The following is a 17,644-nucleotide window of genomic DNA, read 5'->3' as shown; positions in this document are numbered from 1 at the left end:
TTAGGGCCTCACAGACAGTTTGGAATAATGGGTCAAAATTAACATAATGTAATTTAAGGGCTAAATGGGAAGTCCTGGATTTGTGTTACGAATCCATCACCCCAGTGCGCTGAGACAGTCTGGGTTTGTCAGTAGCTTCTGTGAGAAAAAGCAAGGAGTTTTTGTTGCCCTGAGATTAATGTGGGTCTTCAAAGCCAACCAACTGCTAAAAGCTAGAACATAGGTGTGGGCAGCCCCAAAGGAGTCCAGCAGAGGCTGGAAAGACACTCCCACTGTCCTCAGGGCTGTTCTGCGGGCCTTCCACCTACCTGGGCTCCAGGAACTGCAGGTGTTGATAAAGACAGACCGCATCCCTGCTTCGTCACATTTCAGGGCTGACACCCTGCTCCATCCCCCTCATTTACAAAGTAGCCAACTGAGGCCCAGAGCGGAAGGGGCCCAGGGGGGTCAGCAGATTTTCAGCGGAGCTAGAACAACTCTTGACCATCTTGAACGAATGAATGAATAAATGAATGAATGATGTACACAAATGAGGATAAAGTACATGGAGGGGCAGCAGATGAGATCAGGAACATCCATTTCATCTTCTCTGAGGCATCAATGAGAAGCTAAAGTGATAGGTCCTCCCACTGACTTAGGCACAGATTCTTCGTGCTGAATATATAGACACAGGTATATGTGTCCACACCGTGCCCCCAAAGACTCTGCCTTGACCTCCCACAGTGCTTTCTTCCTTGCTCTAGGCTGTGCTAGAGGCCAAGGGAAAGGCACTGCTCAGTCTTTGTCCAACTCCTTGGGTTTTCCTTCCTCTTTCCGAGACCCCTCCTTCAGGAAGCCCTCTTGAATTGGGGAGGCAGTGGTACTGGCCTCCCATACAGTCAGAGAGCCCTGTCAGTTGTAGCAGCCCCTGCTCAAGGCAGTTACCTAAATTATCCTAAAGGAGCAGAAAGCCCCCATCATGTACCTTTGCACCCTCTGTCTCCTCATATACTGCCGTGTCTCTGGCCTCTCACCCCCTCACTCTCGCCAGGGCTCCCATCCTCAGACTGATGCCTCCTTCAGACCCCAGACCCCCAGTTCCCTTTCCTTCCTCCTGGACCCTCCCCCGAGATCCTCTGTCATTATCTCTGGAAAGTGAGGCTTGTGCATCATCATTAATGGGCTAAACAGCAGGGTCAGCGAGGCAGGTAGCAGTAAACGCAGCAATTACGGCCGCGCCTCCATCCAAGCACCTTCGCTCCCAATCCATCTCCCCTCATCACCAGGCGGTGCTGAGCCGGCCCTACCTTCATTACATTAATCAGGTTAATTCCAAGGTAGAGCCCACATTCTAATCAAAAGGCAGTCAACAGGGGTGGGGTGCCAGGGGGAGAGGGAAGAGCTGTCCTCTCAAGGAATGGAGGTTGACAGGAGGCCCTGGCCTGGACACCTGACAGCCTGGCCTCCAGGGCTCCATCCCTTCCAGGGGCTGCTCCCACCCTGTGTCTGGGCCTTGCTCCTGAAGCCTCTTTTGCATCCTGGATTTAAGCCAGGGCTGAGGATCTGGAAATATATTTAGAGGCTAGAAATAGTCTTTCCTTGTCTGTCTAAACTAGCCAACCATGCCTTCATGGACTGTTGGCAGGGTTGAACACTGACAACTCTAGGAGGGCACCATATTCATATTGAAGTCTACGTGAATGATGCCCTTAGGGTTGTGCAATGGACAACCTGTGCAACAGTACAGAGCGACCCTGCAGGCCACCTCCGGAGAAAACAAGGGACTAGGGAAGGTGAGGACAGTGGAGGAGGAAGAGTAGAGGCCACAAAGCCAACACTGGAACTCAAAGAGCTTGTTAAGAGCAAACAGAGATCAACAGACATCCACCACCAGCAACAATTCCATCCACCCCAACTCAGTGGCATGTTCCCAAGCTTCTGTCCTCATCCTCTGCCAGGTAACCCCATCTGCTTCCACAGCTTCAAATATCACTACACTGATGAAGACTGCCTACCCCAATCTTTCCCACCCTGGATTCATATTCCATATGGGTAGCTTTACATGGAAGTCCCTCCAGGCACACAAAAAACATGGTTAATGTAGCTCAGAAGCTTCTCTCCCAGATTTACTTCTCTTCCCTTTCTCGGTGAATTCCTCCCTATCTGGCCCAAGCTAAAAATCTTAGGAATCATTTGAGAGTCCTCTTTCTTGTAGTCTTTATTAGCTTTGTATTGCTGCTGTAACAGATTGCTACAAACTCAGCTTAAAACAACACAGATTTATTATCTTTTAGTTACAGAGGTCAGAAGTCCAAAATGGGTCTCACTGTGTTCAAATCAAGGTGTTGGCAGGGCCACATTCCTTCTTGGAGGTTGTAGGGGAGAATCTGCTTCCTTGCCTTTTCCAGCTTCTGGAGGCTGCCTGCACTCCCTGGCTCATGGCCCCCTTCTCCATCTTCAAAACCAGTAGCATAGCATCTTCACGTCTCTCTCTGACTTTGAACTTCTTGCCTGCCTTTTCATTTACAAAGGCCCTTGTGAGTACATGGGGCCACCCAGATAATCCAGGATAATCTCCTGGACCTGATTAACAACCTTAATTCCATCTGCAACCTTAATTCCCCCTTGCCACGTAACAACATATTCACAGGTTCCTGGGATTAGGATATGGACACTGAGGGGCCGTTATTCTGCCTACCACAAACCCCTAATGCCCTGCTGATTTTCAAACCCTATTAATTTTTGCCTCCAAGACAATCCTTCCTTCTATCATTTCCTGTATTCTTCATCTTGGATTGTCTGGACATTGCAATCACCTCAATGGTATCTCTACCCCCAACCATCTCCCTCTTCCATCCATCTCCCAAGTGACCGTCAGAATATAACAGATGCTTTGATTGCTCCTAGCATCTTCTCCCCTCAGCCCACCTCTGATTTCAATGCAGCTTGCTGAAGAAAGGAAATGTAATAGCCCAGGGGACAACCTCCAACCAATCAGTCAGGAGATAAATGCCCAGCTTCCCATCCTTTAGAGGGACAATTCTGAGGTACAATCTACATGATTCCTGAGAAGGTCACCAAGGTTTGAGCACCAGTTGCACGCAGTGGCCACTGGCTTTCTTCTGCTTCACCCCTCCCTCACTACTGCTCCCTAGGATCACCTCCCAAATAAACTACCTTCACCCAAGTCATTGTCTCAAGCTCTGATTTGGGGGGAAGTCTCCAGATAAGAGTGATATCACTAAAATTAAAATCGGATCAAGTCATCTTCCTTATTAAAGACAGTCAGAAACTCTTGACCTCAGAGTAAAGTACTAACTCGTAAGTTGGTATTCAATACCCTATATACTCTGACTCACTTCTCCAATCTCATCCTCTTCTACATCCATCCACTCATTCTACTTACCAGCCATACCAGACTCCACTACAAACTTTCACATCCCCAAGCTTTCACTCACACTGAGAGCTCTGAGTCCTGAATCCTGCCCCCAGACACCTTCACGTGGATGTCTCATAGCAAAGCTCAAACTCAACATTGCCAAAACTGTACTCAACTTCTCATCCACATTCCCATCTTTTGTAACTGTCCCTCCATTTTCCTCTATTTTGTCTGATTCTTCATCATCTTTCCCCAATTCTTTTTCTTCCTCTGGTCTCATATACATGAGTGATCTCCAGGCGTTTGCCCTTGACCCTCTTCTTTTCTTGATCTCCACACTTCCCCTGGCCAGTCTCATTCATTCCTATGGCATTATTTGCCACCTACACATGCTGATGGCTCTTTTCTTTTTATCCCCAGGCTGGACCTCGCTGCTGAGCTTTTGGGCTCATATCCAGCTGCCTGCTGAATACCTCAGCCTGGATATCCAGTTTCATCTTAAACTCCACACGTTCAAGACCCTGTCTCCCAACTTGCTCTTCCTTCAAAATCTCCCTTTACGGAATCACCTCTACTACCTAGATATTCATAAACCTTCAATACTTTCTGCTCTATCTCCCTCCCCAAATTCTGCCCATTCTGCAACACCTGTTCTCTCTTTCCTTTTCCCTCAGACCCTCACAATCTGTCCCCTGGATTTTGCAATGGTTATGATGGGTTTCCTGGCCTCTACCCCTTGCCTTCTCCAATCCATCTTCCACACAGCAGTCAGAGAAGCCTTTCTGACACACAAATCTGGCAGGGTTTCTTCCCACTCAAAGCCTACAGGAAAAGTCCACATTTCTTAGCTTGACCCAAAATCCTTCTTGCTCTGAGGTCTACCCTCCTGGGAAGCCCGCCTTCTATTTATGCACCACATACTGTTCCCTCTGGTTATAGTGCCCTTCTTCTACCACAACCCCATCGATGCCTTCTCTATTTGGAAACTGTCTTATCTTTTAAGCCACCTCTTCTAGGAAGCCTTCCAGAACGGTGCTCCCAGAGCAACCCATGCAGCACAGTACTATGACATTTATTTACTCATCTGTCTCCTCTGTTAGATTATGAATCCTTGTGGGCAGGGACTATCTCAGTCATCTTTGCCCCATAGCATTGCATCTGGCTATTAACCAGAGTTCATTCAGCACTTGCTGATGAAATGAACTAATGGGTGTGCAGTTTACACACAGCGAAATTCTCACCTTACAGAATGACACACACGTAGACACTGCGCTCATGGTTACACGGCAGATGCAGTCATCTTCATTCACACTGTTGTTTTCATGTATGAGGAATCTTTAACAGTCCATCATACACCTCTGCCATCACTTACCTACAGCCAAATAGCAACATTCGCCCACATTCCCACCTCCACATCAACCAAGTCACTCATAGTCACAAACACTCCCACACGGTCGTACACACAAAATCACACAGAGCCACACATACACAGCCACACACATAGCTCCAAACACCTCGAGGGCACACTTCATCTCCAATTGTGAGCAAATGCTGTTGGTTTTCATTAATCTGCAGACTCTGTGTTTGCCAGTCTCTCTGGCTCCCCCTCTCCCTCTTTCCCACTCTCTCTCTTTCTGCTCGGAGGCAGGTGAGCGCATCAATTTTCTCCTCGTCTGTGGCAGTTAAATTAAATGGAATCGGCCTGATTGCTGAAAATCAAAGGGAAGGCTGATAAAGCAATTAAATCCCTCTAATTCCTCGTCCTGAAAGGTGCAGCAGCTCTGAAGCTAATTAACTTCATAATGAAAATCCTTCTTCACCCTTTTAGGCTCTTCTCCCCGGGTCTCCTCTCTTCTTCTCTCCTTCTGGGGAGAAGCTGGTTACTGAGAAAGAGCTGGATCAGCAGCATTAAAAGTCAGAACTCTGGAGAGGTCTCAGGGGGCTCTTTCCTGGGCTACCAAATCCAGCTCCCTCAACACCCAGCCCCCTTTCTCCAACACCCAGTTGCCTGTTTACCTCTCAACATTGCGTTTCTAACGTCCATCCTGCCCCCAAACACTCAGCACTACACCAACACCACCCAAACCTCCAGCACCTAGCCCCACCTCCAACACCAGCCCTACCTCAGAGGCCATTCCATCTCTAGCATCTACCCATTCCACCTCCAACACCCAGCCCTACCTCAGCTCCTAGTCCCACCCGTACATCAGCCCTCCCCAAAACCCACTCTGTCTCTAATACCAGCCCTACCCAACACCCAGCCCCACCTCCATCTCCAGCCCTATTTCAAACCAGCCTACCTCCAATGCACAACCTATCATTTTGAGCACCTATATTAGGCACTGGGGCTATAAAGATGAACAAAAAACTAGCCCTACCTTAAAGTACCTCCTTACGTAGAGGTGGAGGCAGACAAGCAAATGGACAATCACTGTGTGAGCTAATAAGACCTTCCTAAAGAGAAGCCCATGGCAGGGGCCCTAAGGGGCTCTGGCAGAGAGAAGGCTCCCAGCTGGAAGACATCTGAGTGAGGTCACTAAGAGTTAGCTGGGCTGGCTGGATGAAAGAGGGAGATGGTGTCAGGATTACATGCATGTTCAAGGCTCAGGGGGACAGAGGAAAGCAAGGGCCGACCAGGGACTGGAGTTAGTTTGGGAAGATAGCCACTGTGCATCTGGGAGATGGGGCTAAAGATGAGGCTGGGTAACTGGGCAGAGGTCAGATCGTGAAGGGCCTTGGAGACCATAGCAAGGAGTCTCATTGGCTTTCAAACAATGTCAGGAGGTGAAGGAGGATTTACATGTCAGATAGAACTGGAGTCTGTTGGACATGACTTCACTACCCACCATGCAGGGCAGATGCAGGGATCCTGGCTGCCTCACACACACATGTCCCCAGGCACGCTAGCAGGGAGCAGGCCTGGAGTATGGGAACCATGGAAGGAAATCCTGGGTGGCCTCCCAGGATTTGAGGGAGACAATAGACCCTGGTTCCATGGCTGCCACTCTTCCTGCCCTGAAATGCCAGCAGGCTAGCTCCTTCCTCTCTTCTCCCTCTGGGAAGTTCACCCACTCTCCTGGCTGCAGATACCACCTCTCCGTTGATGTTGTGAGCCCCATGAGGGAAAGGAACAGCTTATCTCACTCTCCACTACATCTCCAGCCCAATCTATCACAGACACTCAATAAATATTTGTTGACTAACACATAGAAATGAACCATGACTTCCAAATTTATACCTGCACGCTCCAGACCTTTGTCTTCCGCTGTCAACTGAACTTCTCCACTTGGATGTTTCCATCTCTCACCCAGCCCTTCCCCCACCCCAACCTCAGTCCTGCTTCTCTTCTGAGTTTCCCATCTTAGTGAATGGCGCCACCAGCCACACTAGTGACCAAGTCAAAGGCCAGGGCTTCTCCCTGTCTCCCACCCCTACTCCCACATCAAAACAGTCTCCAATCCTATTCATTCTCCCTTCCCCACGGTTTCCCCTCTTTCCTCTCCCACTGTCATACCCCATTCATGACTTTTCATTATCTCTCTTGGGCTACTGCACTGATTTCCTAACTGATCTCCCTGCTTCAAGCCTAGACCACCTTCAGTCCATCCTCCAGAATAATTGTTCTAACATGGAAAATAGGATCACACCAGTCACTGCTCCCTACTCTCCGAAGTGGCTCCTCATTGTCTATCAAACAAGGGCCAGACCCCACAGCCAGCCCACAGAACCCTACCTTTTACAGTTACCAACTTCACAAACTCATGCCAGGGTGCTTTGACTCATGCCCCAACCCTGACTGGAATGACCTTCCCCAACACCACCCCCAGTTTCCCCATCATCACCCATCATTCACTTGGCAAAACTCCACTCATTGCTCAAGACTACCCACAATTCTCTTTAGAGGCTCTATTTTGTTTTTGTTTTCCTTTGAGCTTTTCTGTGCTTTCTCAGCATTCTGCACTACGCCAGTATTATTTTTGTAAGTAGAAAATGTTCGGAAAGCAGCTAAGAACCCCCTTCTCTATAATGGTTCTCCCCAGGCTTCCACACCTACCCATAGAATGTTCAGCCTTCTTTGGGCCTCACTGGGCCCTCTCTCCCACCCTCTGGACACCAGCATCCTACTCTTGTTTGCACACCTGTCTCCCCCAGGGCTTCCCTCCCTCAAGGGTCTATGAGCATCTTGCTCGTATTGGCCAGCATAATGCTTGGCAGATCAAATGTGCCCTCTGATTGTTGAATGGATGATGAACCAAATGGCCTGAGAAGGAGCTGAGGGCTTGGTCCAACCACAGCATCCTGTGGGGAGTAAAGGTGTTGGCACCTGATCTCAGAGATGTGAAGAGCAGCCAGCTCCCCCTCACCAGCCTTAGGGCCGTGTCACAGACCAGGGCACCCAGCAACCCTAGCAGCCAGGGTCCCTGTCTCCTTGCCACAAAGGGGAAAGCTGGTAATAGAACTTCCTTAATGGAGAGGACCATCCTGGGGGCCTAGATCCCAGTGCCAGCCCAGCCTGATCTCCACCTTCAGAGGCCCCCTGAGGCAGTGGCTGGAGGCACAAGGAGAGAAAAGAGGTGGGCAGAGAAGAGCAGGAATGCAGAAGACAGGCAGAGACAGGGAAAGTGGCAGAGGGAAGGTGGTCCTTATGAAGACTTAGGGGGAGGGAAACAGGGAGATGGCAGCAGACTCACAGGAAGGGCAGTTGGGCCACAAGATGCCAAGCACAGCCCAGGAGGCTCTGGGCACACAAAGCCAAGTCAGTAGTGGTGGGACAGGGTCCCAGGGAAGGGGGAGAGGACAGCGAGTTCCCACCACTGCCCCGCAGGTGCCACCCCCAACCTAAGTGGGCTCCCCGCCCCAATTCTCCACCCATCGGGCAGCACCCAGCAGGGGGCAGATGAGGCTGTGATGTGAGTGATGGGCCTGATTTGGGCCCAGATTCGCGGCGCTTGGGGGGCCTGGCGCAGCTCCGAGACCAGGAGGGGTGGGTACTGGGCATATGTGGGTCTGACCGACAATCAGTCTGGGGAAGTGCCGGGCTGTCTTCTCTGAGTGCCCAGCTGGAGTCCAGGTGACCAAGGACCTGGCGAGGCACTCTGTGCAGGGCCTGACTCCTCTGTGTGGAGAGTGCATGGTGGGTCCCCTGAATGGGTAGTCACAATAGAAGTGTGTGTTGGTAGCCCCCTGGAAATGCTGAGGGCATGCACCTGTACACACACAAACGTATCCTATCCCCCCGCCCAGCACTGACACTCAGGCCACCATGACGTGGCTGGATGGACAAACTCAGCAACACTATGCATCTACCACGTGCCGCAGCCCCTCTGAACCATTCACACTGCAGACAACTCTGCAGATCATCCCACACGCAGCCCCACAGAGATCAGATCATCCCACACACACAGCCATCCCCGTCCAGTCACCACCATCCCTTCACAAACCCGTGTCATCACACAGACTTGTGCTCAGTCACTCACACTTCCACAAGTCACAAGTCCCAGGCTGACTGGAAACATAATACACCCCATTCACTGTCCGACTCTTACTCCATCACAAACAGCCACCAATACTCATTCACCCCTCTCCCAGCCGTACAGACATAATTCATCACACAAGGGATCACACCGTCTCCCAGACCCCTCCCACAGACACATGAGCAGGGACACGTGCACACACACAGATTACTCAGATTGGCACAAGCGATGAGAATATCCCCAGAGATTGGGAGCTAGGTTTCTGGGTCTTGGTTTCAAAGAGAAGAAAAGACAGTCCCATTCCTGGACTCATGGAGGCAGATCTGTGGCCACAGCTCTAGAGGATCCAGTAAGGTCAGCCGTGGGGTCCGGATCACTCGCAGTCCTGTCCATCTGAGCTGACTCAGGCCCAGCCCACACCATCTCCAGATAGCCTCCTCCACCCAACCAGGGTCCAGCCCTCGTCAGTCCCTACAGTGGCCCCCCTCCCAGGCCCCCCTCCTGTCAGCTCATTCTCTTCCCATCTGCATCTCTTCTCCTCCCTGCTTCTCACCCCCCTATCCCTGCCCCCCCCAGCCTTGGTGATAAAAGAGCCAGATTGGAGCGGGTGCCACGCAGCTTCATTCCCCACCATATGGGCCCAAAAGCCAAATCGTCAGCTAAGCGATTAAATCAAGTATGTCGAACAAAATGTTATGAACTGACATTATGGGTATATAATTTTATGCCATTTGTTGCCATCTGTTTATCTAAACAGCCCCCATTCCACACAGACATACAGACTCACACCTTCCCTCCTACCCACCCCCCCACCCATCAGGATCCCCACCCCCCCATCCCCCAGCCAGAGCCACGGGTCAGGGACAAGAAGACATGGGCCTGGAAGTTAGAGAGCTGGGGACTCCAGGGTTCTTGGGGATGGGAGGAGTTAGGGGCCAGGGAGCCCAGAGGGCTGAGGGATGGGAGAACAGGGTCCAGGGTCACCCACTGGCCTGGGAAGGGGCAAGGCCCTTGGGGAGCAGGAGGTTAGGGAGTCAGGACTCCTGAACATAAAGAGTGTGGCTGGGGCCCCAGTACAGGAGCCATGGACCAGGGCCAGGGGAGCCTCATTGGCAAACCTCCAGCCTGGCACGTGGCACATGTGAAAGCGTGTGTGCAGGGGCAGGCCCGAAAGCGGCAGCTGTGCACATCAGCGGCTGTGGGAGCTTTCTCTCCCTCTGCCCCCCACCCATCTGCCCCGGGGCCTGAGGCTCTCAGAGCCTTTGGGGGAGGACTCTTCTGGGGACCACAGGGACAGACCAGGGGTCCAGAAGCTTAGGCTGGAGTTACTTATGTCTCCTCCTTAGCCTGAGGCCACAGGGCAGGCCCCTCATCAAGCCAAAAGACTGGAAAGTCCCCCTCCTCATACCCCTCCAGCCTCAAACAGCTTCCAAGTCTGGAATGGCCTCTGAACACTAGGCCTGTGGCCTCTGTGGGCTAAAGTATGAGCTCCCAGTCACAGACATTCAGGCCTCCCACACCCTTCTGCCTCTCTGCTGCCTGGCACCCGCTCTGTGTCAGTCTATAGCCCTTCCTTGTCTACCACCTCTGCTCATCTCTGCCATGGGCCTCTGTGTGTCTCTCTCACTCATGAGTTAATTTTTGTCTCTCTTATCTTTTAGTCTCTTTTGTTTTCCTCTGGCTCTGTTTTGGCCTCTGACTCTCCTGGAGGGGTAGATTTGGGCCTCAGGGATGTCCAACCAGAAGAATGGTGACTCTACAGAAGAGTGCAGGACAGAGTCGGGGGAAAGACTGGACAGAGACAGAGCAGGACAAAATATTAGACCCCAGGAACTCCGATGGCATACAGTTGGGTGATTCCAGGGCATTGAAAGCCTCGTGGCAGTTCAGGGAGCTGGAAGGAGAGGGACCTGAGGGTCACGAAATGTGAGGAAGGGGAGGGAAGCCTCATGCCCCCTACAAGGCTGACCTGGAGGTGAGAGGAGGAGGGTCTCATTAAAGGGTGCATTGGGCTGAGGATGGGGAACCTCTCCCAGGGATTATTAAAACACTTCCCCAAATCAACACTCACACACACACACAGACAGGTCACACCCACACCTGCTCTCAGACATAAGTGGCTACACACACACAAACAGGGTCATGGTGACACTTCCCATATAAACACCTTAAGGTCACTCTCCCTAATACCCTCACAATCTGAAACAGTGTCACTAGCAAAACAGTAACTCTGCAGCCCACTGAGCCCCAAGCCAGGTGTTCCAACACGCGGCCTCTTTCAGGAAGTGTGTGCACAAGAGGTACCCCCGGCCTGGCTTCCCCATCCCTGCCCCACACAGTATCCTGCAGCTACCTGGCAGTGCTCCAGGTCTCCAACCCTGCTGCCCCAGGAGGAGATGGAACCACACAGAGAAGAGCCAAGGTGAGCAACAGAAACCCACACTGGGGAGAAGGAAACAGCCAGAAAGACAGAAGAGAAGACTGAGGCTGAGACAGAGAGAGAGATGAGGGCACTGAGAGCGGCACAGACCCCCGTCAAAGGATGAAAAGAGAAAGACAAAGGAGAAGAAAGAGCCTTGAAGACCGACTGACCAGGGGAGAGCGGGACAGCCCGGAAAGCGAGGGGACGCTGCAGGCGGGCGGGTGGGAGGGGGCGCCCAGGACGCCAAGAGCCGCGAAGGCGCGGGCAGCGGCGGCTGAGGATGGAAAAGCTCATTTTGCTGGTAATTTACTCTCCTGCTTTTGGGCCGCTCCGCCTGCCGCTGCCGCCCGCCCGGGCTGCCTGTTCCAATATTAGATATAAACAAGTAAACTGTGTAATGGATCACATTAAGCAGGCCTTGCGTCTTGAGGCAGGATTTAATTTGCATGGCAGATTAGCTTGTCTTCCCAGCAAGGCACCCCGGGGCACCCCGAGCTGTAATAGGATCCCGCCTCTTAGAGCCCATTAAGGCAATTGAGAGTGCCTCCTAATCTCCCTCCCCGCCCTGCACCAGAATCCCCTCCTGCCGGACAGAGAGGGACTTGTGATGGCTGGACCCCCATCTTCCAACCCGCAGCTCAGGCCCCACCTCGCCCTTAAAGCAACAACCCCAAATCCCAGGGTTGCCCCTTTCCCATCTTTTGCCTCAGCACCCAACCTCAAACTTTTCCTCTGCACACCCCCAACTCTGCTTCACAGCCGCCCTGCTGCCCTGAACCCAAGTTTTCCCATTCCCCCAAAGTCTCCCCAAACTCCAGGCCAGTGCTCTGACCCCAACTTTCTCTATTTCCCACATGGCTCCCCCAAACCCTCCACTAATCAGTCTGGCTTCTTAGCTGAGATCAGGGGTTAGACTATGTGCCATCACTTTCTTCAATTTTTCATTTAACGGCTAATCATCAAGCTTCCTATATCCTTAAGGTTACTGTTGCCAGGACGGGAATCAGAGCAGGACCCAGAATCTGTGTGAAGATCGATGTTAAAGTCATAATTTGGTTTCAAACTGGGGGTGGAGCAAGTGGTTATAATGACCCTCATTCATGGGGTGCTTTAAAGCTTTTTATGTATTATACCCATCAAGTCATTAGTCCTGAGAGGAACCCTTTTAAAGCAGCCTTATTTTAAGATAAGGAAACTGAGGCTCAGGAGGAGAAATGACTTGCCCAAAGCCAAACAGCTGGTAGATGTCAGCTCCAGGACTCAACACGGATCTTCCTGACCCCTAGTGCTGCGGCCTTTCTGATCGACCACAGTGCTAGGATCAGCACTGGGGTCCAGAGAGGGTCAGGGCAGTCCCAGGGTTAAGGACCATAGCAGGGTCTGTATCAGGATTAGGACAGCCATGAATCTCTGTCCCCTGCCTCACCAGTGGACCAGGGTGGGTGGTGCCCAAGCCATGGCTCAGTTTCCCCATTCATTTAACAGGAGGTGCTCTGGCAGTGGAGTTACTGGACATTTGTTAAAAGGACAAAACAACAGAAGGCTAGTAGCATCAGAAACTAGAGAAATTAGGGTTAGGCAGAGAGAAGGACTTTCAGCCTGCAGAACATTAAGCTGGGTTCCCTCAGCCTCGGAGAGACCCTGAGCTGCATCGTGCCGGGCTGGGGAAGGGGGCTATGGAGTCTGCAAGCAGGGCAATGGGGCCCCGGGTGGGTGGGTCTGGGGCCAGGCTGGTGGAGAAGGGTCAGTTCAGCCCTGCTTAGCTCACAAAGGGTCCTTGTTGTGGGTAATGGGACTCCCCTGGCAGCTTTATTTGCTGTCAGTGGCTTTTATTAAAGTCTCCAGTTTCAGACCCTCCAACCTCCAGCCATTGTGTGTGTTCCCCCAGGGCCCTGCCCCCAGCCCCTGGCTAGGTTGACTCTGAAGGGCCCCCTTGCCCTGTCTCCTGGGCCCCAGGGCGCCCAGCCACCAGCCTCCCACCTCCACCTCCCAGAGAGAGGACAGAGAAGCTATGCACTCAAGGAGGAATGTCTCAGCCTTGGTCCTCAGCACCCAAACAGACCCTAATCTCCCAGATGTTGTGACTGGTGCCAGGAAGTGGGGCTGTGAGTCAGCCTGGGCAGAATTCATAGAGTGGCACACACGTGGGCACATCTATGTGCACCCATGTGTGTCCTTGAGGGGTGTGCGCCCATCTGTTCCCTCATTCCCTCAGCTCATCTCTGCACACAGACACATACAGACAATCCAGGAATGTGTACTATTTAGGGGTTGAGAGGGTTACAGTTTGAGTCCATAAGCAGTTAGGGACTGCTGCCGCCTCCACCTGGTACCCAGTCTCACTAGGGCTTGGGAGGATCGGGAAGTGTCTCTCAGCCCAGACTGTCACCTGGGTATTCGCTCCCTCCTCCTTCTCCTCCTGTAAGCAGGGGAGAATGTTTGTCAGTGGAAGGATGGGGGCAGATGGAGCTAGTGGGGAGGAGACTCTCAAATGCACTGAACATCAGCATGGAGTTTAACCTCACTTCACCCAGGTCCAAACTCTTCCTTCATTGCCCAGAGCCCTAGCCTTGAACTCACAGCCCAGAACCCAAGCAGCCGTGTCCTGTTGTTCACACACTTCCTCCCCCAAGAACACATTTGGGGTTGGCGGATGGAGAGACCCAGGCTAAGCTCCTCAGGATGACCCTTCCTGAAGGCAGAAGTCTGGAGTGAAAATGGGTACTTGATCCCATGAAATCCTTGCTGAGCAGGGAGAAACAGAAGAGAAGCAGAGAGGGAGGCCAGAGGGCCAAGACAGGGGCGAGAGGGGCCTCAGATCTCACACAGGCTTCTGTCCAGTGCCCCACCCAACCCCTCCTGGAGGAAGAGTGAAAAGGTGGTGATTTCTCTCCATTATGCAGGATGTGAGATCTGAGGTTGGCAGAAGTGCATAGCCAGGGACCGTGTCAGGGCACAACTGGGTGTTATGGGTTATAGGAGTCTGCATGGACATGTGTGTGCATGAATGTGGGGTCCATTATTTGCAATCAGGCAGGGTATCGATGTGTGTGTATGTGTTTTCTGGGGGTGTCTACTCAGGGATGGGCAGCTCAGTGGGTTCACGTGAGAAGAAAGTGTCTGTGTTTGAAAGTAACCGCAGGTACTTGTTATGGGATGTTTGTCCTGCGTATGTTCGAGTGCGTAAGAGAAAGGGAGATTCAGGGGGTTCACAGCCCTCCCCGGGGTCTTCTGAGCTCCTGGCTCGGCCTGTGCCAGGCCATTTGGGGAGCGCCCGTGCTTTATGGTGCGCGGGTGAAAAATGGAAATGCTAATAAGTAGTCGTTAAGTTGTCTTGCAAAAATGTTAAATGATAAATTGGGTAATGTTATTGTTGAAATGAAATATGTAAAATAAATGAGTTATTTATTCCTAATAAATATTTTGTTTACGATATATTTGTAGGGGTGTTAATTATTTTCCCCTTCAATCGGGGCAACGTATAAATTCTAATAAAGTGCAGGCCGTGGTGAAGTCAGTGGTGACGGTGGCGGCTCCTCTGGGCCGGACTGCTGTAGGACCTCGGCCCGTGATGGATGCTCCAGTCACAAGCGATTGTTCTTGCTGCTTGTGCAGGCTCCCCAGTGTGGCCTGTTTTCCTTCTTTTGAAAAAAAAAAAAAAAAAGGAAAGGGAAAGAAAGAGAGAGTTGAGGAGGAAAACAAATAAGCTGGGATCTCCACGATGAGATGATTAAACACCCCTAGGCCAGGTCTTGCTCCTTAGCCAGCTGCACAGGCCCTGGCCACACATGTCACTGCTGGAACCAACTTTGAGAGGAGAAATAAATACATAAGCAAACCAAGCGACAAAGAAATGTGTCCTCCGGACCTGTCAGCAGCACTGAGCCCTCACTCCAGGCCACATGTAGTCAGCCATTCCCACTCTGCCCAGCCCCAGTTGGGGGATCCCCAAGGAAGCAGATGCCCCCTATTTCCTGCTGTTTCCAACTCTCCCCGGCCAAAACCTCCTCCTGTCAAGGGAAAGCCCCCCTTTCTGCCTTGACCCTGATTCTTCTCCCTCCGTTGCTTCCTATGCAGGGACTCCAGGACTGTCCATGGCCTGCCCAGGGGAACCCTAATAGAGCCCCCTCAGGGGCCATCAGACCTGAAATTCAGCTAGGCTCTGGCCAGCCCCTGAGGCTGGTTGGGATAGGGCAGCAGGGTTGGGGGGATACACTCCCCTTCAGAACAGGCTGCCTCCCCCAGGGCATTATCTCCCAGTGGGTAATAAAACTGCTGAGGCAGGACGGCCTGGTGGGCAGGGACAGGCCGCAAGGGGCATGGGATGCAGGGCTGTTCTGTCCCTGCCTCAGGCACCATCCACCCCTCCTTCTACCCCCTCCCCCAACTCCTCGGGCTGAGCTGGGCTCCAAGTTCTCACTACAACATTTTAGACTGACCTCCAACCCGGGATCTCAAGCACTTAGCACGCCCTTCCTCAAGCAGGGGAGTAGGGGGAGCTTTGGCAGGAAAGTTACACCCCTAAGGGAGCTGGGACCCGACAGATTCAGAGCATTCCTGTGAGTCCTTTAAAGTTGAGGTGGGGAAGTCACAGCTTGAGATAAGGTATAACTTCTTTCCAGACTGGTTTCCCCCAAAGTCTGCCAGAAAGGGGGGCCTGCACCTCTTCCAGCTGCCTACCACTGCCCACCACCCCAGGATAAGCCACTGAGAACTGCCTCTCAAAATGGGGCCCTCTCACAGGTGTGACGTGTGTACGTGTACAAAGGCCAATGTGTGTGCAAGAGGAGCAAGCCAGGCTTGTTGTAGGACGGTGAGCCCTTCGACATGGGACTAAGAGGAAGGTAAGTCATAGAGGAAACCAACAGACACACACAGCGTATCTACCACGTGTACACATGCCCACGCTGACCCATGCGCAGATCCAGGCCTGGCACGCAAGGTCGCACACAGTGCTTGGTTGTGCACATCTAGGTGCAAAACCCAGTCTCACACAATCACAGTCCCACAAGGGCACATGCCTCACGACTACACTTTCAGAGGAGTTTGAGACAGGCCCCTTGAACAGACAAAAATAGGCATGAAATCATCACCCATCTGTGGGGCTTTGACTAGGTGAAGGGAGGGGTAGCAACTCTGGAGGGAGGGCGCCCCCTGCTGGACAGAACAGCTGTAACTACCTGCGAGGCCCAGCTATAGCCAAGCCTGCCCCTACCCTTACCCCAACCCCACCCAGCCCCTACCAAGACACCCCAGACCTCGCACTTGTCCACCACACTCTAAATAAGCCCCCAGCCGGGCTGCATAACTCTGGGTTCTTTTCAAAATGTGTAAAATCTTTGATCATCATTTGTTTAAACTGAATAAATAATCCACCGGTTTTAATGGGATTTTTCTATGAATTGGCAACAAAGCATGAAATGTGATATTTTCACCATGAGTAGTCGGGAAATTAGTCACCTCTGTCCATGGCTCTCTGCTGGCTGGAGACCCCCATTCTGTCTGCTCCCTCCCTCTCCTCCACCTCAGACCATCCTGGGCCCTTCAAATGATACACCCTCAGCTCCCACCTTTTTGGGGTATAAGGAGAATTCTATGGCTTTGCTCTGAGGAGCCCATGCTGGTCATCTCTGAGAGCAAAGACCAGGCTGCCCTGATTCCCTGTTTCCCAGACTCCTCATCTGAGTCAGGGTCTTTCACTCTAAATCCCACTGTGGGCTCCAGTGCAGGGAGGGGTAGCGTTCCAGAATGGGCAGTGGGTTTAGGGAGAGTTATTCGGGGCAGGGAAGTGGTGTGGTGTAGTGAGCTGGGGTTACTGGCCATTTCCCCTCCAGTCTCCCAAAAGGGTTTCCACACTTGCCCTGTTCCCAAGGCTGTTACACACCCATGTGCTGTTACACACTCACAGAAACACAACCCAGGTGCATACTGCAGGGGGCTGAGCCTGTCTCCCAAGGCTGACAAGTTGCCCACCCAGTCTGGGAACAGAGAAGCTGAGTCCGAGAGTGGAGCCACTGTCAGTGACAAGGGAAGGTCGGAGATTGGGGTCAGATCTGGGGAAGCTGGAGACGGGGCATCAGAGATGAGCTTCAGGGATGGCAGCCAGACAGAAATCAGAGATGAAGGAATCAGAGCTCAGGCCAGGATTAGGGAGCAATACAGATGAGATGGAGATGGTGGAGACTGCCCCATATGCCAGAGAGCCTTTCAGTCCCACTTACAAATGCCCCCGACCCCCATCCCCACCACCACAAGCAGCCCTCCTCTGCCTCCGTGCCCTGTTGGGAGAAGCCAGCAGGCAACATCAGCGACCAGGGGCCCACAGAGCAGGCTGTGAGCCACCCGGTCAGGCTTTGGGCCTCCCAGGTCTTAGGCCAAAGACTGGTGGGG

The sequence above is a fragment of the Camelus ferus genome, chromosome 11, assembly GCF_009834535.1.
Source record: "Camelus ferus isolate YT-003-E chromosome 11, BCGSAC_Cfer_1.0, whole genome shotgun sequence".
In the NCBI taxonomy this organism is placed as follows: domain Eukaryota; kingdom Metazoa; phylum Chordata; class Mammalia; order Artiodactyla; family Camelidae; genus Camelus; species Camelus ferus.
Note: the sequence above shows the minus strand (reverse complement) of the source record.